This window comes from Pteropus medius, unplaced genomic scaffold (assembly GCF_902729225.1).
Source record: "Pteropus medius unplaced genomic scaffold, Ma_sr-lr_union100, whole genome shotgun sequence".
Taxonomy (NCBI): Eukaryota; Metazoa; Chordata; class Mammalia; order Chiroptera; family Pteropodidae; genus Pteropus; species Pteropus medius.
Genome location: NW_024349800.1, coordinates 8262332 through 8285953, shown reverse-complemented (window position 1 = coordinate 8285953; position 23622 = coordinate 8262332). Strand labels below are relative to the sequence as shown.

The 23622-nt window shown below is 33.1% G+C and overlaps 1 pseudogene; it reads left to right on the top strand.

Moving 5' to 3' along the window:
* The first annotated feature begins 252 nt into the window (after nucleotides 1-252).
* LOC120622136 (elongation factor 1-gamma-like) overlaps nucleotides 253-23622 on the top strand; it is a 40637-nt pseudogene continuing 17267 nt past the window's right edge.

The window sequence follows — 23622 nt, the reverse complement described above, 5'->3', positions numbered from 1 at the left end:
ACCTTGAAAGAGAATTTTTATTCTCCTTCAAAACCCATCGCAACCACTAGACCCACAACTGAAGGCGAATATCAGAACGCTGCCAGTGCTACGAAAGAGACTCAGTGGCTCTCATCCTGCAGCATATTTCCAGGATCTGAATGAGCAGTTTTCTTGCTAGCACAACGTGAAAGACACGGTGGTAATCACCTTCCAGCAAGTTTCGCTGTCATTTTACACAGTATTTGGCTGGCACCCCAGACAGTGGCTTCCATGGGCGAAGTGTGCTGGGAATCCGTGGCTTTTGTCCTCCAGGGAGTTTCGCCAGCAACCCAGCATGTGGCTTCCTTCGTCTTCTTGTTTAGGAAAGCCAGAGTTTCGCACCTCCCAGTTTGCATCATTAAGGGTGCAGTAGGCATATTCTTACTTCCAGCTAAGAAGAACTGCTACAAACTGGCTTTTAGTAATGTGGCGACAGGTGCAGGAGAAAGAGAAGCTTCTGTAGTCCCACGACTGGGTCTCAGTTTTTCAGTGAGACTCTGCCTCTGGGCTGTGGACTGCACCGGAGTTCCTCAGGTTTTTTGTTTGTTTGTTTGTTTGTTCATTTGTTTGTTTGTTTTCCCATGTAGGTGGATCAAGATGACTCGAGTGGGCTAGAGTTGGGTATTTCCCTTCACCATGTGAAATGTGAAAGGTTTGAGTCAGCTGGAGTTGGGTATAGCCATACTTTGCCTAACTGTGCTTTGCTTTATTACACTTTGCAGATATTGCGTTTTTTACAAATTGAAGATTTGTGACAACCTCCTGTTGAGCAAGTGTATCACTGCCATTCTTCCAACAGCATTTGCCCACTTGGTGTCTCTGTGTCACGTTTTGATAATTCTTGCAATATTTCAAACTTTTTCATTATTATTATATTTGTTATGATGATCTGTGGTCAGTGATCTTTGAGAAATTGTTTGTGAAAAGAAGAGTCAATCGATGAGGCAAACTTTGTCTCATTTTAAGAAATTGCCACAGCCACCTCAAACTTCAGCGGCCACCACCCTCACCAGTCAGCAGCCATCAGCAGTGAGACAGGACCTTCCACCAGCAAAAAGATTGTGACTTACTGAAGGCTCAGATGACCCTTAGCATTTTTAGCAATAAAGTATGATTTAATTAAGATATGTACATAATGCTATTGCTTACTTAACAGACTACAGTACAGTGTAACAGTTTTTATATGCACTGGGAAACCCAAAACATTGTGTTACTCGCTTTATTGTGATATTCACTTTATTGCAGTGGACTGAAACCGAACTGAAATACCAACGTAGGCCAGTACTTCCCTTCCCCCGGGTAAGTTAGGGCTCGGCTAGTACCCTATCAGGTTAGGCTCCGGTTAACTAGTTTCTCCTGAGGGCAGGCGTCCTTAAGAACAGACTGCTCCGGCATACTTTTAAATGTTTCCTTTTCTCTTACCCCTGCCAGAAGTGAGAAGTTTTTCTCTGATATTTACTGTGGAAACGCGGTTGAGTTCCTGGAGGTAAACCTTACCATGTTGTGGGCCCCCTGTGATTGGGTCTCCCTGGAGGTTTTAACCCTCAAGCTTGTCAACATGGAGCCACTGGCATTTCAGCAACTGCAGTTGCGGTTTTCCTGCTGGCACTGATTCCAGAGGTTTCCGGTCCTGAGTGTGGGCTCTGGGAGCCGTGGCTCCCTGTGCTCTCCTGTCTCTCTCTCGGGTCTTGGGGCAGTGGTTTTCCTTGTGTCCTCCACATGGTGTCTCTTACAGATCCAAGGAGAGTTGTTGATTTTTGATCTGTTTAGTTTTTTTAGTTGTTGCTGGGACACGGGGCAACTTCCAAGCTGTTTACACATGGGCCTGGAGACCTCAAGTACATGTATTTACTACATATAGTACTGTTCATACCTGTATCCTTTAGAGTTCTCTTTAATTATTTTTAGTAATCCCATTTCACTAATAAATTCTTCTTCAGATAATTGGTGTGTTTTCTTTTTCTCGACTGGAGTCTAATGTATTTATACAATAGTCCCCTCCACTTCTCCAAGGTTTTGCTTCCCATGGTTTGAATTACCCGTGGCCAACCACAGTCTGGAAATATTACATGGAAAATTCCAGAAATAATTCATAAGTTTTAAATTGCAACTCATTCCGAGTAGTGTGTCGAAATCTCCTCAATCCTGTTTCATCTTGCTTGGGTCGTGACTCCTCGCTTTGTCCAGCTTCTCTGTGCCATACGTACTCTAGGTCCCTTAGTCCCTAGCCATCTGGGTTATCAAATCAACAGCTGTGGTGCCACAGGCTTATGTTCGAGTAACAGTTATGTAGCCTAATACTACGTCACAATGCCTAGGTCATCCACCTTGCTTCATCTCATCATGTAGCATCGTTTAATCTTACAGTATCACAAGAAAAAGGGTGAGCAGGTACGGTAAGATATTTTGGAAGCGAGGGAGATCAAGATCACATAACTTTTAACATAGTATATTGTTATAATTGTTCTACTTTATCATTAGTTATTATTGTTAATCTTTTATTGTGCCTAATTTATAAATTCTACTTTATCATAGGTATGTATGTATAGGAAAAATCATACCATATTAGGCTTTGGTATTATCTGCGGTTTCAAGCAACCACTGGGGGGAGTCTTATCCCCTTGGGTAAAGTGAAAATACTGTAATTATATTTTGCCCAGATTTAAACACCCTTGATATCTGAAAAGCAATTTGTTGGCTCTGAATTTCACCACAAATTTACAATATGTTGTTTCAGATAGGGAGTCTATGTGATGGCTGCATCGTTTAAGGCTCTGTAACTACCACAGTAGAAAAACTGTGGATTTATAACTGCTGTTGTGTTAAACCTAAGGAACATTGAGGTAAGTTTCCAGACTTCAGAGACCGTTCCTAAGGTAGTTTGTGCCCCAGCATGGTTTTGCATCCACTCACTGGGTCTATGACCTTTTTGACATCAATTTAATTAATTTTTTTTTTATATTAACTAAAGTTGGCTTTTATTGTTTGCAGCCAAAACCCTGACTGGTACAGCACCAAATATCAGGTAAGGTAAATTACCTGAGAAGCTTTAATACTCGAGAAACTTCTGCTAGACCAATAATTTAAATCCATCATTGATTTGGCATACAATAAAAATCTTGACTTATGTGACCAAATGATTTTCATAATTGTTAGAAACAGCTAGATTGAAAAACAAAACAAAACAAAACAAACACACAAATAAAAAACCCTAACATCTGATTACAGAAGTTTTCTTAACGTATGGATAGCCCTACATGGGGAGTTTAGTTTTAAAGAGTGAGCCATCTGATGTATCTTATAATTGATAGGAGCCAGAAAGAGAGATAGAGAAGCTGATCTGTTTAGGAGATTATTATAAATTTAATAGTCGAGTGTCTGGGTATGTATGTGTGGAAGGTAGTTAGATATTACAGGTGATTGGTAAGAAGGAAGAGATGGTGAAGAAAAACTAGCAGAGGACAAGAAGGAAAGGCTGAGCAACACAGAGGCAAGCAGAGGGGTCTATAGTACAAATATTGACCAGTGAAAACTTTCTGATGGCAGAGAAGCTAGAAAGATTTTAAGAACATGGATGTTGAATATCAATTTGTAAGGTTCTTTTTTTCTTCAAATAGAGGATCTTATAACTACTAGTAGTTATTTAAAAGTTGTTTCTAATACATTTTATAGCTTTACTTATAATATTTTAACGTAAACATTCAACATATCTTTTTAAATTCTTGCTGTAGTAATATTCCAAGACACTCTGATACATGGTATTATTAAAATAATCTATTTTTCTTTCCTCAACCCAGAACTCAAATTTGCTCTTCCCACTCCATTTTCTCTAACAGAGGCCATTTTGATTTTTCCACATGGACATATTTAATAGGTAATCATCTACTTTCCCAATGTTTTCTTCAGTGTGCTTCTCAGAAATTTGTCTCACCATTTGCAGAGCAATGAAAATAAACATTTAGATATGGAAAATAGTTTTAATAAATATAAACATTCATTAACAATGTATTTATGTTCCAAACTTGGGCAAATTAACATGTATATAGATTTGGCATTGAGAAGTTTTGTAGTTGCCAAGAAAATGACACCATAAATCCAGAGTAAAATTAACCTATCACCATTGCACAGTCCGATTTTGTTTCACAAACAACTCTTAGGTGGTCAGTGCAGAGAATTTAATGGGAGTTTTGCCCAGGAACCAGTACAGAATATAAAAGCAGTTTGTATAATAAAGAATGGATTCACAAAATAAAAAAATCTTTAAGTATAAAAACATGAAAATGTTTTAGTATTAATTATAAAAGATGAGACTTTTAATTCAGAAAGTATGAAAATATGTTTTAATTATATCTGAACATGTGGCATGTATTCTGAAAAAAAAACTATGTTTTTCCAGTAACAGTGAAGTTTTTTAATTAAATTAATGACCAGTTATATGCAGCAGAAGGGCATAATTTTAAGAAATAATTTATATATATATACATATATATGTATATATCATGCATATAAATGAGAATTCATAACACAAATTTATATATATAGAGAGAGAAACTAGTTTAACAATTGTGGATTGTGTTTGTCTGATTATGGATTGGAGACCAATAAAAATATATATATATCATTTAAAACAAGTACTTAAAAATGTTAGCTTCATTAAGAGGTGGACAACGGTGAACAAAGGGCAATTCTATTTGGATAAGGTTCTCACTATAAATATGGCCAAAAAATAATAATATGAATTTTCTCAAAGAACTCTTCCAGTCCTAGTCTTTCCCATTTTAGTAAATGTTACTACTTTTGCTCAGGTGCTTAGGCCAAAAACCTAGTTGTCAGTGTTGATTTTTCTCTTTTCCTCAAACCCATATCCAATCCATCAAAAATTTTCACCTGTTTCCCCTTCAAAATACACCTGGAATCCAGTAATTTGCTAGCCCTCTTAGCCTAAAACACCTTTATATTTCTCTGAATTGCTGCAATAGCACCCAACTTGTCTTCCTGTTTCTACCCTTCCATCTCCCTTAGAGTCAATCCTGTACCAAGTTGCCAGGGTGACTTATACATTATAATTAATTCATGTCACTCTACTGTCTTAAACCTTATAAATGGCCTTCAAAAGTATTTAGAATAAAGCCAAACTCATTATCGTGGCCTACTGGTCTACATGACCTTACCTAATCTACTCTGTGCAGGTCTCTCATCTGACCACTCTGCACTTTCTTCCCTCCTACTGTTCCCTTCGCACTGGAACTTTGACTTAGGGTCCTCTCTGTCTGCAAAGCTATTCCTCCAGATATCCGGATATCCAGATATCTGTGTGGCTCACTTCTGCTTGTCATTTATATCTCTATTCAAATATGGTTCTTCAGAGAGGCTTTCGACCACCCTAAGTAAAAGAGTCTTTCCTGAAGTCACTATCTATCCCTTTATTTTGCTCATTTGACTTCATTACTCTTTTCATTACCTGAAATTACATGTTTTCTTGATTACTTATTGAAAATAAGTTTCTCTTTTGAGAGTATAAAGCATGAATCAGACTTTTTAAAAAATCAAATTAAGATTAATTTTTAAATTTTATTTGATTTTTAAATTATGACTGTAAACTCAGAGTATGGTACACATATATTAAGCAAACAATAAATATATATTTTAAATGAATGAATTGGAAATAAAGAATATTATATAGTGCTCCTTTTCCAAAGTATTAGTCACCTCTTTCATATTGCTCGAATTGCCTAACACTTGTGAGGCCCTTTTGCCTGTTTCACATTAATTTGCTTATTGAAAATTCCTTATTGGCAATGGGAGGTCAGATGTTCAAAGTACTATTCTTTAACATTCATTCTCTCCTATCAAATCATGCCAACATTTACCTGTTCAAACTTATGTCAAACCTGAATTTCTAGACTTTTCCACTTCAACTGATGACATAAGTTTTTAAAAGACTCGATTTTTCTTTTTACACATATTAAGTGGTTTTTATATATTTACAAGTAAATAAAAATCCAACACCCTGTGTCCTCTCAACACAGACCATATCAAATTTAGCTGACATTCAAACTCTCTAATTCCTGCCTTTCACATCTTACCTTTGAATATTCTCATATAGATATTCTAGATATCCAGATCAGAAATAGTCTCATACAGGTATTTCAAGATAGCCTGTCAGAAATGTTATACATGCATCTCGGTGGTAGAGAAAGTGCTAGATACAGGATAAGAGATTGATGAGAAGAAATTTTAAAAAAATACACAAACATGTTTTGATAATCCATTAGATTGTGATGAAAACTGTGGAGACATATATGAAAAAGATCGGTCATAAAATAATAATATCTGAAGTTGAGTGATTATATACATAAAGGTTTAATAGTCTATTTTCTCTACTTTTATATATGTATGTGCAATTAACTAGTACTCAGATCTCTTGCTCCAATCACTTATACATTCTAAATGTCAAAATAGAATGTGCTTTAAAGTTATTAAAATTTTACTTATATCTATACAAATGACTGTGTGTTTATCTTTGCATTTGTGTGTTTTAAGTTGGGTAGTCCTTGGAACTCATTATTTGTCAGGAGACATATGCTTTTGTGTGCCAGATGGTTTGTTGAGGAAATGTAAGACATCAGAATTACTTTGTAAATATCTTTAGGTGCTCGCCTGAAGCATTTCAGTTCACTTAAAAGGAGAGCTAAATTATATTTTCTCAGAATGTTTTAACTTACTTTTTATTAGGCAGCAGTTACTGTTAAGTCACTGAAGGGGTTTCAAAAATGATTAAAACATTTAAAGGTAAAATAAAATTGTTACCTTTATATGGCTTATGATGGGAGGAGGACAAAGTTTATGTTAGTATGTTGAAATAGGAGGATTGGTAGAGGAGAAAGAGGGAAGTAAAATCCTTGAATACCTATAACAAACCAGGGAAACAATTTAGTAGCTATATTAATTGCTTAAGGCTTCCTTAACAAAGTAGCACACATTTGGTGGCTTAAAATAACAGAATTTTGCTGTCTCACCTTTTTAGAGGCTGACAGTCTCAAATCAAGGTGTCAGCAGGGTCTTGCTCCCTTTAAAACATGTAGGAGCATATATACTTCCTTGCCTCTTCTGATGGTTTGCTGCCAGTCTTTTATGTTCCTTTGTTTGCAGTTGCATAACTCCCATCTCTGCCTTTGTCCTCACTTGAAGTTCTCTCCATGTGTCTCCCTGTATAAGGACACCTGTCATTTTGGGATACCTACCATACTCCAGTACAAATTCATCTTAATCATATTTGTACATGTGACCTATTTCCAAATAAGGGCACATTCCGAGGTACTGGGAGTGAGAACTTCAAACTATCTTTTTTTGGAGAATACTATTCAACAATCATGGTGATTTATGAGCTATAGTAAGAAAAGTATTAATTGGATAGAAACATTACATAACAGTAGACAATAAAAGGCTTCCGAAAAATAAGTAAAAGAATTTAGATGTATCTTGAAATAAATGAGACTATAGATGGAGAAAGTGGAGATTGATTGTGGGAAATTGTGAATGTACAATTAGACTAAAGAATAAGTTGTTTGTGAATATCAAAAATTTTATGAAAAATTGGATTGGGTCTAATTTAGGAAGAGTCTTGATTACCATAGCAATGAGTTTGTATTCAATTCTCTAAACATGTATAATCAACACATGTCACATCAGAAGTTGATGCGACCGGATCTGTATGTTATAGATCGATGAAGTAGAATTTTGTCGATTAGATTGGAGTTGATCAAGTGCAGATACTTGGAGTAAAAGTCCAGATTAAACAAAGGGCACCGTGGACTAGGATAGTAGAAATGAGAATGACAAGGATGTGCTAGATTTTTCCTTATACGTGTTTGAATTTCTTTGTAATAGAATACACATAAAATATATGATTTGTTTTTATTCCTTTTTTGTTTAATGACAAATGATAGAACTCAAAAATTATCTCTTGGTATTTGTTGTTTATATTACTTCAGGAAAGTTTTGCACCAAATTGTACCAAAGCAGGTAATTTAAAATTATTGCAGATTTACTTTAAACAGAGAAAACATTATTAAAATGAACCAATTTTCATCTTTCTTTATATTGTTATAATTCATTTATAAAATTTATAGTTTAAAAATATCTATTCTATTTGTATAAGAAGCAAATTATATTTCTACTTCCTTTCCTACACCTAAAATGTTTTCTTCTAAGGAACAAGTGTTCCAAAATATACTTCAGGAAACATTTTACCAAGTCAAGAAAAAAATCTATTTAGTCACAGCTAAGAATAAACTTCTGCAAATGAAAACCACATGCCAGACAAACAAAACCTTATAAATATATTCATTCATTCAGAAAAGTTTTATTGATTACCTATAATAATTAAACCACTATCTCAAGCAAAATGTGGAATAAAAAAGCTTTTCAATGTGGTCTCTCCTGTAAAGTTACTTGTATTCTGCAAATGTATGTAAGGCTCTTACAAAAAATAAGTATCATTCAAGGAGAAGAGTGATGATTTGTAATCGATGTGGGATAAATAATTAAAGTGTGTGTGTCAGACACTGTAGTGCTAAGCCAATAGCGCCACCAATATCCCTTTTGTCTTTGCTGTTAGAACTTCTATGTTTAGGTAGCAGAAAGCCACATGCTAGTTGATCCTGATTAACCTAGAGCTAAGTAATCACTGTAATTCTATTCTGTCTTTTGAGAGTTAGGCGTGTGAATAGCATGTGACCTAATTCTATCCAATAAGGCATAACTGATCTAGACACATCTGAGAAAATTGTCTTCACTCTTTAAAAGGAACACAAGGAAGAGGTGAGATTTTTTCATCCTTCTGGTTTTTCAAAGGTGTCATCTTTCTTTGATGTCTGGAATAATGGCAGCCATCTTTGAATCATGAGATTTACTAACACTGAAAGGATGGCAGGCTGAAAAGATGAATCCAGAGAAATCGGACTTTTGATGATTTGGGCTAATGCATTTATCAGCCATGAAAACATCTTATCTTGAGATTCTTAATTTGTGCAATAATATATTTTTTTATTTAAAAACTAATTTTATTTTGTATTGGATTTTTATTCAGCGATGTGAAGCTGAAGGTATCCTGACTAAAAGAAAATTCAAAGTAGATGGCATTAGGGCTAGTTCTTAAAGGATTATTATTGTTTTGATAATGGTTTTAAAGGAGTATTACACTTCAATAGCAGGAGATATAGCACGGCAAAAGAGCTGAGATAGATCTGTCTGGGCCTTTCATTAGAAAATATTTAAATGTCAAAAGATTTATTATGATGAATATATTTATTTTATTGTTATGGTTAGTATCAATTAATAAGAGAAAGTTACTATCTTTCATTTTATTTATATATTTATTTTTTTAATCTAAAACTTTCAAATTCATTTAGATTTGAAACCAAATATGATCTTATTAAGTGTTCTTTTCATGGTGAATGATATATATAAACTCACAAAAAATGTCTAAAAAAATGTCTTTACCTTGTTCCTTCTGATTTCTTTAACTACAGTTTGAGACCCATCATTTAGCGCATTATAGCATGTAACTAAAATTGTGCAAGAAGACATCACACATAAAGATATGAAGCATAAATTTTATTACAGAAGAGGATTAAATAAGCAAGAACCAAACAAATCTAAACTGTTTCTGAGGTTAATTTTTATTGTCTCTAAAATAGTAATTATTTTCAGGACAATTGCTTTATTCTGTGCTTGAAAAAATCTTTAGCCATTTATTTGGAACACTAATATTTTTTATATGTGAATCTCTTAGATGACTAAATCCAATTAAATTCCAGAATTGAAATGGAGTATTAATCTAAGCTATTTAAGAAACACGAAGAGCAAGCTACACTTTTCTGACAATAATTTCCAAAAAAGCTTACCTCTGTAAATAGTATACATGCTCCGCAATAAAAACTATTATGGGTTTAGGAAGACTGAGGTGGGGCAAACAGGAAGGGCTGACATTCTGGTGACATCGGATCAAAGCTGCTGATTATTTTTGTGGGTCTTTCAAAGTCTCTCTTGTTTTTAGTAAAGCCATGTGTGCCTGCAAACGATGTATAATATGTGTTATTTCTGGATGAATGCACTTAATTATCTCTAAAAATCATTTCACCAACAGATGTCTCCTCCTCCTTTCCTTGTACTAATCATTCTCTGCAGTTGCAAACTTTTTTTTTTCCCTGAGTCCTTGTGTTCCCTCTCTTCTTCTTTCTGAAGGATTTTCCTCCAGGGCAATTCTCCCTCTCAAAACCAAAATGTGTAGCAGCATAAAAGACACCATAAAAGCTTTGAAAATGTTCCCTAGTGCATATTTTAATATAACTACCAGATTTGTCCAGACAAAGAAAATGAATTTCCATCATTTTAGTAATTTTTTGGCAACGGCGCCATAATCCAAATTTATCAATTTATTATCTCTTATTTATTTATTCATGTAAGTGCAGTCATACTTTGTTGTTTTGACAGTGATTAGAAAATGAAAATAACTGTACATAATTTTTATTGTTTTTTATTTCCATTTCTATATCTCATTTTGTGAATCATCCCAATTAAGTTATTTAGATATTAGTATCACAAAGGGCTTATTGGGAGAGATCCATCTCAGCCCAAATTCCAAGTCTCTAGAAAAATAAACATAAGCTGGGTTTACGAATGCAAAGAACAATTGCGATTGCACATATATTAAAGGTTTTTTAGGCCTTAAGCCAATATCACTGTCGCATTTTAGAATTCATAAGATCTTGGCTCATTTAAAGTGATTATAATAGACATACTTGCCTTCTAATATCTTATTTAACTAAGGATTTGATATGACACATTCAAATCAAAGCCACTTCATGTTCAAAAATGACCGAAAGAATATAGAGGATCTTTCTGTAGGAAGGCTACGTACCTAAGGCTGCCGTTGCTTATAGTTGTTTTAATTAAGGATGAGGATTTAAATTGCACTAATTTAAATTTTATCTATTTAGTCATTACCTCAGTCTTTGCATTCAGTTGGTTTTTAAGTGAAAATGTACACACATAGCTCTGAGAAACTTCTTTGTTTTTCTTTCCTTTTCCTTCCTACAACAAGTGATTCTCATCTTGAAATTAACCCTGGAACTTTGAGTTTGAAAATCTTCTGAGATAGTGGTTATGATACATAACCCTGATAAAGAACCAATACATTTCATAATTTTAATAGAGTACAGCCTGGCATGGGAATTTATGGCTAAGGTAGATTTTTATTTCCTCAATAAAATGCTTTAATAAACTCCATTGGATTTTGGAAGAGATGTAATATTTTCAAATTTCAGTTCATTCAAAAAAGCACTCCTAAAGTATAAGCCAATTTGAGGAATAAAGATAAATTAGATACTCTAAAGGAATTAAAACATATTATACTAAGTTTGATGTGGCATACATAGAGAGGCATGTGACCTTGAGAACATAAATTAAAATTTATAAGTCATATTTTACTTCTTTGTACAATTACAGTGTTTATCTAATTGTTCTCTGAGTTCTAGTATTCTGTGATAGGTTAATACTCTATCCAAACGACTGAATAATTATTTTATAGTACTTTACTTTTTTTTCAAAAAGCATATGAAAAGAAATACAAAAAAATAACATTTTTAAGTTAAAAGTAGGACTTAAGAAAATAAGGATTAAGACAAAGGAACGACATCAAGTCAATAAAATTTCTTTATTGAGCATCAGTATTGCTGCCTCCAGACCTCTCACCAGCGATTACATATAGAAATAAAATGATAACATCTAGAATAATGATCATAGTCGGATGCTGTAAAAATTTTAACATTTTTAATTACATTTTTAACTCATTCATATTTTAATGTCTACTTTTCTGCATGCATTATGATATACATTTACTACAGTGTTACAATATATATATGTCTAGGCATAACTAGTCATAAAAAATTTAATAATACTGTAAACATTTGGAAGACACTGATGTTGGGGGCGGGGGAACAGTTCTTTAGCAAAGACAGAGTTTTAGTAATCTCAAGTACTGAGAGAAATTTAATGTGAGAAGGAACATTTAGAAACGTAATAGACAAGGGCAAGGAAACACAAAGGCCTTCAGGAGTCAGCCAAGTAATACAAAGGGTTAAAGTAACTCCTTTAAGCATTTGTATTGCTTTGAAATAGTTAGCTATCATGGTCCTGTGCAAATACAAACAGTATCCTGCCTAAAAGAATGCAATTTTCATAATATATATTTTTAAAAATTATTTTTTAGCATTTAAGTAGCAGTTTATATTTTTCTTTCAAAATCTGAATTTTGTTTTTTAGTCAAAAAAATTCTTTAGGTTATAATATAGTATTAGTTCATTTGTCTGGTTGATGATTTTTATGTTGCTGCCCTAGAGAACACTCGTATATAAACTTCTAGTTACTCATCTTTTCACATTCAGTAATGTGTTTCTTCTTTCTTCTTGGTCATCCAATTGCCAATAACAGCAAAATGTTATTTCAATTAAGCTGAGATTTATTGTTTAAGTTAATGCATATAGTCTTAAAATGAATGAATAAAAATATACATAGTGATAATTGAATATTTTTTCCAAAATCTGACATAATATTTTGTGATATAATTCTAAAAATTTTAGTCCTCAGTGGCAACCCTTAGTAAAGTACTTCGTTCTTTAATTACATGATTTGCATACAAATAAAAAAAGTCAAGTATGAGTAGAAAAAATAAAGGATGTATATATGATGTTGGATCTCAAAAAAAGGCTTTCTAGGAATGTTTTTAACCCAAGGAAATTGAAGTTAGAAGGTTTGATCAAAGACATATCACTCTTTGTTGGAAAAATTAAGATTCGTTGCATTGTCACCAGAGAAAAGCCTGGATGTAGTCACCCAGAGCTAATAGTGTGTGCCGTGTTTAATAAGGTTGCTGCCTAATGGACTTCAACACAGGGAACTCTTTATTGCCCGAGAGACCTTGACATTAGGGACGTTCTTGGAAGAGTTTCAGTCTACACGTGTATCCAGCTATTTAGCCGCTCAGAGTTAACATAAGATTTTTTCTAAAGGTTGATCGGTTCAGTCATCAGTTTGATTTCCTGTCTCCTGTCACTTTTTGCAGTAATCACATAAGTAGTTTTTGTTGTTGTTGTTTTTAAGCAAATTGGATTAAGGAAATAGTTTTTCACTTGTACTAAGAGGTGTTTTTCATTAAACAACATGATCAGTATTGCTATTTTCAATTTATATGCTAATAAAGTATACTTTAGAACTTATAAACATGGGTTTCCCAGTGGGATTTTATTCCTGAATCCAACATAATCTGTGGCCTCAGAGGATCTCTTCAGGTTATAAGAGTGAGAGAAAAGTGGTTTCAACTGAAAAGTATAAGGTCATACTCACAGTGAGGTAGAGGATTGGAGCAGTAAATGATATATTAAGTTAGAAAGAAATGTACATATAACAGACCGCATCTACATTTTTTGACATTAACAATTTGATATTCTACAAGTATCATATGGCATATGAATAGTATAAATATATGTTTATCTCTTGAAAATCCCTTACAATCCTTAGTTTCACACATGTGTAATTTACTGTAATACCGAACAAATATTACTTTGGTCATATTAAGTCTTCCAAGTCCAGCTATGATCGGAATTTTCCTTTGAGATTGTTCATTATTATTTCTGCTATCAGTAGTGAACCGAAAGAATTCCTTAAGTATAAAGGATCATGTTTGTTTTACATGACTGTTTTTTCCAGAAAATTTGATTGGCCCAGAGTGAGAAAATGATCCAAAGGAAACCAATATAAACAGTCCCTGACATATGATGGTTTCACTTATGATTTTTTGACTTTACAATGGTGCAAAAGTGATACACACATTAATTATATGAGATATTCAATGTTTTATTGTAAAATAGGCTTTATGTTAGAGGATTTTGCCCAATTTTAGGCTAATGTAAGTGTTCTAAGCATACTTAAAGTAGGTTAGGCTAAGCTATGATATTTGGTAGGTTAGGAATGTTAAATGCATTTCTGACTTAACAATATTTCTAATTTATGATGGGTTTATCAGGATGTAACCTGGAAGTTGAAGAGCATCTATATATAAGTCAATAAATTTTGTATGAAGAGACTTAAAATTAAAGTTCTCTCCAAGTAGGAATAATGTAGTTAGCTGGCTAAATCAAATCTTTTCTAAAAAGTTTAACTGTACAACACAGAAAAATATTAACATTTGTTTATGATAATACCACCTGAGAAGACACACAAAGACCTTGAGATAACATAGGCAGTGAGTTAGCAGAAGCCATGAGTAAACTAAAGTTATGTCAGAAGAATTCATAAATAAATCAGAAGTTGATAAAAAATCAGAAACCAAAGATATACTAAAAATTAAGATTACTGGAGTTTGTTCACCACAGAAAAGGCTGTAGAAACATAGAAAGTGAGTTGAGCATCCAAAATAAAGTTCTCTACACACCTGGTACTCATAGAATAGGTCTGAGGTAGTTCTGGCTTTGGGGGCAAATGAGAGAAAGATGTAGTTTATCATAGAACTCTGTGGTTGGAAGCAACTCTTGAAAATACTCTACATATGGATGCCTTACATAGGTGCCTTACATCTTTTTAATTTGATGCCTTAGAGGTTTTAGAAATGAAAATGAGAAGACTGTGCTTTCAGATGTGAATGAAAGACCTATCCCTCGGGGTGGATAGTCCACATTCTTTTTATTCTGGGCTCCCTTTTATAGATGATTTGTATTAGAATTTAAGATTTTTTTCTATACGTTATTAGATAATCTCATCGAAAATTGCTGCATTATGTCACTTTCCAATTTATTCTTAAATAGTTTAGTTAACAAAGGCCCTGCATTGCCATTTTCTTGAGTAGTTTACCAAATTTGGGTATGAAGTGAGCGTTTGGGTATGTGTATATGTATGACTATATGTTTAGATGTGGCATGTTGAGTGTTATAAGCACCAATATTAATAATTTTCTAATTTAGATTGCTTATATTTTCAATCTTTTCCTACAGTAAATATTCCTACCATTTAATGCTATCTGATTTTCTTTCTCGAAAAACAGATAAATCGCACTTACCCATCTTTTTGAGGGGAAATGAAGCCACATGATTTCCTGTAGCAGATGATTCTGACCTGAAATTACATATATCATATCTAGGTGAAAATATTTAATTATCAAATATCAACAATTTATTTTTAATTCTGCTGCATGGGCATACAGTCACATGTTGACATATAGGTGAAATATCCAGCATATGAAAAACAGCTGCACTGGATATTTACAAAGGACAGTAGTAGGTTGCACAAATAAGAAAGAAAACTTTTCTGTTTTCAGATATTGAGATTTTTAGATTGTTTTTTTATCATAATGTAATTTAGTCTTTCCTGACACAGCCATAAAGAAAGAAAAGTATAGACAAATTTTGTAGATATTAAAAATAGAGAACTTTATCAAGTAAAAGTTATTCTCCAAATGTTTTCTCACTTCAGGAAAATAATTCAAAAGTTATAGACTCATGTTCTCTTAACCACGTAAAAATCTTTTATGACATAATCTTATGAGTAATGATAATCGCTTCAGAGCAATATGTTAAAAAAATCTCATTTTTAATCAAGAGAAATCTTTTTCTACCTAATATTTATGATTTTATAGGTTGTATACAATTTCTTAAGGAATATGGAAGTATTTGCAAATTCAAATGAGATATGTAAAAACTTTCCATGCAATATTCTTTCACTTAACCTTTTATTTTACACAACTTTCTAATATTTATAACTGGAAATGTTCAATACCTAATTTCTGCTTAGTTAAATTATTAAATGAAGTTATTATTTATGTCAGTTAAATTGTTTTTTGTCTACTTTGGATAGTGGTAAGATATTTTCCCTTTTTTGTCCTTCTGTATCTATTTCTATAATTAAATTGACCAAAATAAAAGAAAAAATATAACTGCTTTACCTCTTTCTGAAAATGGCTTGAGTTTGATCAAATCTGATTAAAAAGAAAATGTGGAGCAGTCTCCAAACATTGTTCCATTTACTAGGAACTGGTTTATAGAAAAAAAAGTAAGAACATAAGCAGCCATGTGACTCGCTCTCACTTCGTTGGCCAAAGCAAGTCATATGGCAACTTGCACTCGTTATATTCAGACTAATAATAAATAATAGTGACAAAAGTGCATGTCATTGCCTTGTTCTTGAATTTATGAGAATAGTACATAGGTTTCCCTGTTTGGTATGACATTGGCTGTTAGCATGAAAAAATGCCAGTTTAATCATGATGATTTTCCTTAATTTAAAAGGAATTTTTATTGAGAATGGATATTAATTTTACCAAAAGCTTTTTGGATTCTATTAGGAAAATAGGATAGTTTTTTTTTTTTATTGTGATTAATAAATAAATAAATAAATAAATAAACAAATGATATATTTTTATTTACTCATCTTAGTCCTCTTTCAATATACTCTAGATCTGATAATAGTTCTTTTTTTCCATCTTCTTAGCTTCTCTTTCTCCTCTACCTCTTTTTCCTCCTTCGTTTTTTTTTTTTCCCCCCTTCTCTTTTTATATCCTATTCTACACATTCAGTTTGCTAACTTTTTATGTAGGGTTGTTGTATCCGTGTTTATATAAGTGAAATCAACTACATTTTGGCATGGACAATAGAAACCATGTCAGATATTTTTAAAAGATAATTTTATATAGAAAAGTGATAATGCAGGAGAGAGAGAGAGAGTCCAAGAGTGAGGTAATATAGAGAGAGCAGCTAAGGAAGTGACTGTAACCCTTAGGATAGGAGGAACAAATGGAAGGTACAGGTGTTATTAGAACCTAGAATACAGCAAGAGGGGCCCTACAGAGCTGGGAACTAGACCTTTGAGGAGAGATTGCTTGTACCTCAGGAGCTTGGAGGAGGTCCCCTAAAAATAGGAAGTTCTGAAGAGGGAACGTTAGCCATCTGGTCTTCATACTTCTGAAGGGACACAAATTGAAACTGGTTTCGTGATACTGGGAAAAATTAAATAAAAACATGAAATCTGAGGAGTCTGTTTCTGCCAAAGTGAAAAGCTGTTACTGAGATGATGCTGACAGGGACAGCGAGCCATGCTCGTCTTCTTGCCCGACTGCTAGGTCTCGTTTACACCACTGATGGCTGAAAACTGATGAGCAGTCAGTTGACAAAGGAGAAACTTAGTTTTCATAGGTCCAGCTCCAATGACACAATAGTGTATAAAATGGTGGCTTTGGAGTTGAGAGATAATAGTTTAATAAATAACCCAAGGGAACTGGTTTCTAATTTCTATTTTAGGTATTGTTAGTATTATGCTTACACTAGGTTTGTAAAATGAAAAAGTAAACGTTTTATATTTTCTTTGCTCTGGAATAGTTTAAGGAACATGAAGATTTTCTGCCCATGGAAAGTATAAATGCAATTTGAATCAACTCTCTGGGATCACTGACATTTTGGAGGGAATTTAGCACACTTTATTTAATTTCAGCCATGGTTACTAGCATATATTTTCTACCTTTGCTTAATTCTTGGCTACTTTCTGACTCATTCTGTAAAAGCTTACTGTGGCTGCTCTCACTTGTGTCCTTTCTGCTTTGGCACAACTTCATCACATAATATCTAGCGCGGTATGGATCTCTGAAATTACAAGATAAAGTGGCAATTTAGAACACAGACATGATTTATAACAAAGTAACACATACATATAGAGACTTAAACACATGCCAGCACACATAAAGTTACATGAATAATCACATTTTGACAAACAAAATCTTAATGTAACACTTTTCTTAAATATATATAGAATTTATAATATACTTGATTTATCACTAAATTATAGACAACAGTTTAAATACAATTGTCCTATGTGGGTCTCTTCTAACAGGCGCTTAAAAGGCTTACTTAAGTTGGATGTGTCAAGATTTGAGGATCAATAATAACCTACCTTTGAGGTAAACAAAATCTGGTTATACTTTGTTTAGTCAGTACTATTTATCACTGGGCTCAAATAGGGACTATCATTGAGATAAAAGAAACATGAGTAAAGTTTTGTAAGTAATTATTTCCTTTCTTTATTTCATAGATCTTTATGCTCTGTGTCCCGTCTAGGCACTTTTCTTCACTGATCATTTGGGCCACCTTGTCTAGAGACTTCAGGCATCTGTGCCTTAGAAGAAATCATTCTTTTTAGTTTACAGCCTCTTTTTTCAAGTTTTTGGATCCTTATTGAACAATTGTATTAACTTTACAGTCTCCAATATGAAGTCAATGATAATGGAGTTTTTCTAATACTTTGAGACAAACACACTTGATTCCTCTTAGTTTCAGGTGCATTTTTAGAGCATATAAGGAAGGAAACATTTGTTTATTTCTTTGTAGAAGAGAGTGTGAAATGTGTTCATGTATTATCATCCATTCCCAATCCCTTCCTGGTTTATAACAGAAAAGCATTGTTTAAAAAATGTTTTATCATGATAAATAATAACCTAAAATTAAATATCAAGTTTATTTAGGCAGATAAAATATGTTCCTTAGGGAGATAATATAGTAATATGAGAGGAAGAAATCTGTACATTTGATTTTATTAATCTTTACAAAAGCATAAAAACATTCACTTTTAAGCAGCTAAATGTCAAAAGAGGAAATTTGGTTTTACGGAGAGTGTCCTCAGAAGAAAATGTTGCCCTCGACCCTGTCTTTTATAGTCATTTTCTGGATCTGAGAGCATTTTCCATGCCCTACCAATAGAATTATTCTTTTCTTCTGTCTTTACTACTCGTGTTCCAAAAACATGACTAACTACAAAGCAAATCTCCCAATGCATGTGTCAAAACAATGTGATACATGCCTGACTGCAATACCAGAAACAAAGCTCTCGTGATGTTTCTAAAGTAACACTTAATTAAGTTGTTGTTCATGCAGTAAATACAACATCAGACTCTTGGGTCCAGCATTCTGAACCAAGGGACAACACAGCTTTGCAGTCTCTGATAACAGGACATGCTTCGAACAGAGCAAAAATACTCATCCAAAATGGAAAGCAGACATGTTAGTAGATTGTCTGATTTTAGTAGATTGTCTGATTTTCCTGCTTATGCCATTTATAAGTTCAAGTCAGATAATAACAAAGGCATATTTTGTGTAAGAGGTGCCCTGTGCTTCTCAAAACACACACACACTAAGACAAAACCAGAGATAGTATAAATATCATCATTAGGAGCACACATGCTTGGAAAATGAGTCCCTTCCTTGTATATAATTTAAAAATTAAATTATAATTTAAGATAATTATTAATAATCCAAAAGCATTCTGATTTTTCATAATAACTACTTTTATACTTTTATGAAGGGTGAAATATTAAAAATTCTGTCCAGCAACATTTTGAGGTTCCTGCTTGCTAATTCTCTAAGGAAATGCTGACATGCTTACTAGTTATTGAGCCCTGCTCTTGAACACTCAATCCCTGTGCATCTCACTCCCATTCAGTGGGGACCACTTTTTCATCTTGAAGGCAAACATACTTGGAATACATTTTTGCAGAGGTAAACCACTCTTCCTACTGAGCCCATCCAGGTTGCATCTTCTTGGTTCTCCTTATTCTCCTCGTTTCTAGTTTCATTCAAAGAGTATTAGCCTATCTAGCTAAGACTCTATTTACCTGTCCAACTTTGTCCAGTTCCATTTCCTTTGGAAAGCACCTTTTCTCATATTATTAAATCCACTAATTGGAAGTTCCAACATTTGTCTAGGCAAATCGGAATATGTTGCTTCCATCAACCTTTGATATTCCTTCTCCTCGTGAATTTTCCAATGCCACACTCTGAATAGATACCCTGAAAACCATCCCTGTTCCCTACTATTAGAAAAGCACTATTTACAGAGCTAAATAGGAATGATTACTCAGCCATACTCCCTTCTCCATACCCTATTATGAAATCCTCAGCCTCTTCTCTGAAAAAGCCTTTATCTACTCTCTCTCTCCCAGCCTCACCCACAACTCCATTTTCTGTTCTAATAGGTGGATAAATATTTTGTCCTAAAATAATAACGAAAATTGATATCAAAATGTAAATAACCAAGCTATGAAATATTTATAATATCCAAAATTCTTTCACCATTATTTTATTTCATACTTTATTTCTTTTAGATGAGAAGCTTACCTCTATAAAGTAAGCTTTATAGGAATAGATATTCTAGTTTTGCAATTACTATATTCCCAGATCTCAATATAATCTTTCATACAAGTAGCAGACATTGAATAGTTTTTATATAAATAAACAAATAAGAACTAATGAATTTGACTTAAGTCAAAGATAATTTTTATTGACAGTATATAATGAATATAATTTACTCTTTATTTATCCTTGAATGTTACTAGTTATAGTCATATATTCAGCTTTTCCACAGGAAATGTAAATTTTTTATTTAATGCTAAAAAAATATACTGAACATTCAACTAATTACTACCATTGAGCACTTTGAATATTCTTAACAAAAGTAATACGAAAAAAAGTGAATTACCTATGTGAAAAAAAAAAATCTAGTCAAAAATCAAGGAAATAGGAATGTATCTAATAAAATAAGATAATAAACTTATTGTGATATATTATCTGTGGATTAGCATTTTCTCCTCCCAAAGCCCACCATGTTTCTTATTAGCTAAACTTAAAGCTTAGCTAGTAAACCATTTCTCATGTACACAGGAAATGTAAACTAATTTGTGTTTTTGCTTAAGTAACACATAATTAATAATGTGGTTCTGTTACCAAAAAATACATCTCCAAATTAGATGCAAATGGCTTCTGGATTATTTATAGTTTTAGATAATCCATGCTACAACTCTCTGATAGTTGATAATTATTTGTAAAAACATTTCAAAAATGTGCTCATTACTTAAAATAAAAATAGATCTTTTCTATACTTGTAAGCATCATTTAATATTGTACTTTGGATATTTATAATATAACATCTGTCTAAAATTCCATGTACTATTTAAATTAACTATGATAGATTGAATAAATTAGTAGAAAGATTTTTATTAAGCTAGAATAACAGAAATGGGAATGTTTAAGAAACAAACAGCATCTCCGTATTTGCTATTATACCTAAGAAAATGACATTACATAAATACAGATACATTTACTACTTTTTCTCAAACCCACTACACTGAGAAATCTTTTGACCTTTGTGAATAGTTTGACTTAATATTTTATCCTTTCTTACCAAAAAAAGCAGCTTTCACCTAATATTTGTTCACCTCATTGGAACAAAAAGTCACTGGTATCTGATATATACATAAGTAATTAAGAAAAAAAATCGGACTCAACATTTTTTAGAGTTGCTATCTTCTTCGAATAGCTGACTTTGTTCCATGAAATGCACAGTGGGATGATAGAAAAGTTTTCCAGAAAAATACTAAGTATTTTTATAGATAAAATAAATCCATTTCAGTGTGATTTATCATCATATGAAAAATAAATGTGTAAACCATATCAATCACTGTTAGGCTTTCTCACAGACTGACTGACTTGTCGTCTCATTCACTCACTGTCTCCAGAAGAATTCATCAAGTCTATTGCATACCCTGGATTATGCTGGAAACTACCTACTTATAAACAGATGAGCTTGGTTCTTTATAGTAAGTTCCAAAATAGAGTTGAGCCCAGGGTGCTATGGGAGCAAGTGTAAGGAGCTTTCTACTGGGAAACATCTGAGTGGGATTCAGCATGATTAGTAAGATAAACTCTTCCTCTTGATTCTCTTGGTCTTCTAACGTATTCCTAGATCTGCCAAAATTATTTTTCCTGAACATGAAATTCATGTTACTTTTCAAGTGAAAATTCTTTTTACTGGTTTCCTGGCAAAATTTGAACTTTTTATGGTTCACAAAACTCTTTATGGTTATCCACTGCTCACAACTACAGATTTATACCTAGATATGCCTGTAATATTTCATACCATAAAACCAAACAATATGAGTTATATATTTTCAAATTTATCCTTTGATTATTCTTCTGGTTGGAATGTTTTTATCCAACTTGTTTAATCTTACTTTTATCTTTAGATTCATGTCAGGTTTCACCAAGTGACGAAAACTTTCCCAAATCCATAAGACTGCTTAGATGTTCCTATGTGGTACTCTTGTATTCTCTGGCACTTCTCTTTGAATATTTTTATCTTATTGCTCTATAAAAGCCTTACTGCCAAACTGGCTTGGAAATATTTGAAGACAAACACAGTTTTATTTATTTCTACATTTCCAGGTCAGCATACTGTCTGGCACAAAGTAGGCAGTCAATGAAAATCTAAATGAATTAAATAATAATTGATTGTAGAACAGCACCAAATTACTTTTCTTTCCTCTTCCATCACACCAATTTATTCCAGGGGCACAAGAATGGAAATTTATGTCTTGGAGATTAGTATGGTAATGCCTTTCCACTTTCTAAGTGATATCTGTACCTCTGGTCTTTTCCCCATTAAATTCAATTCTTAGGCTATGTTAAGAGATCCTCTTTTGGGCAGTTGAATTAACCTGACCTTAAATTGGTTGGACCTGAACTATCACCCTATGATATGTTCACACATATATGTTTATTATGCCCACAGTTTCCATGTTGTTTTTTGCCTATCCAATATATAGGGAAATGTCTGTGACATAATTTCTCAGTAATATTTTTCATTCACCTATTTATTTATTTAGTTAGGATGTTTTTAAGAGCTTCTGTTGAGTGGGGGAGATAAACAATCATCAACACAGTGTTTGCAATATTACAAACTGAGATAAGTCATAGATGTCCATATAAGAACTTGACCACAAAGCTAGGGCACCAGGTAAGGTTTCCCTGAATATTTCAGTGGGAGAAGAATATTAATGTTGAGTTGAAGTTAACTAGGTGAAGTTGGGCAGAGGGAAAGACATTCAAACAGAAGAACAGGGGTATGCCAAAAAAAAAAAAAATGGTGGCAAATGTGGTATTATCAAGGAATTAAAAGAATAACAGTATGTTTGAATCTTAAAGAGCAAGCTGATATGTGGTGTGAGATGAGAGGGAAAGAGGTAGAGAGGTAGGGGTCGGACTATTGAGGCTTCTTGGCCACAGTAAGTATTTGAGTGTTTTCTAGGAGCAATTAATAGGTCTTAAACAGGAGATGGCATTATAACATTTCATTTAAAAAATAACTAAAGTGTGAGGAACAGAATATAATGAGACAAGAATAATATGGGGAGACTAGGAGTCCAAATAAGAGATGAGCTAGTCAGATCTGGATGGAAACAATGCATACGAAGACAAATGAATATTAGGAAGTAAAAATAAAATCAATAACATTTAATGAGAGAGGATCTTTCAGGTGAAGGAGAAAGCTATGTCAAGTCAATGAGATGGATGTTGGCCCATTTACTAGTAATACTGAAAAAATAATAAAGAAATGCATAAATGAATCATATGATAAAATTCAAAAGAGATAATGTGGTGAGTGATAATAATGTTGAAATATTTTGAATAGAAATTTGAAGCTGAAAAATGAAGTTAAGTATAATTTGAAAAG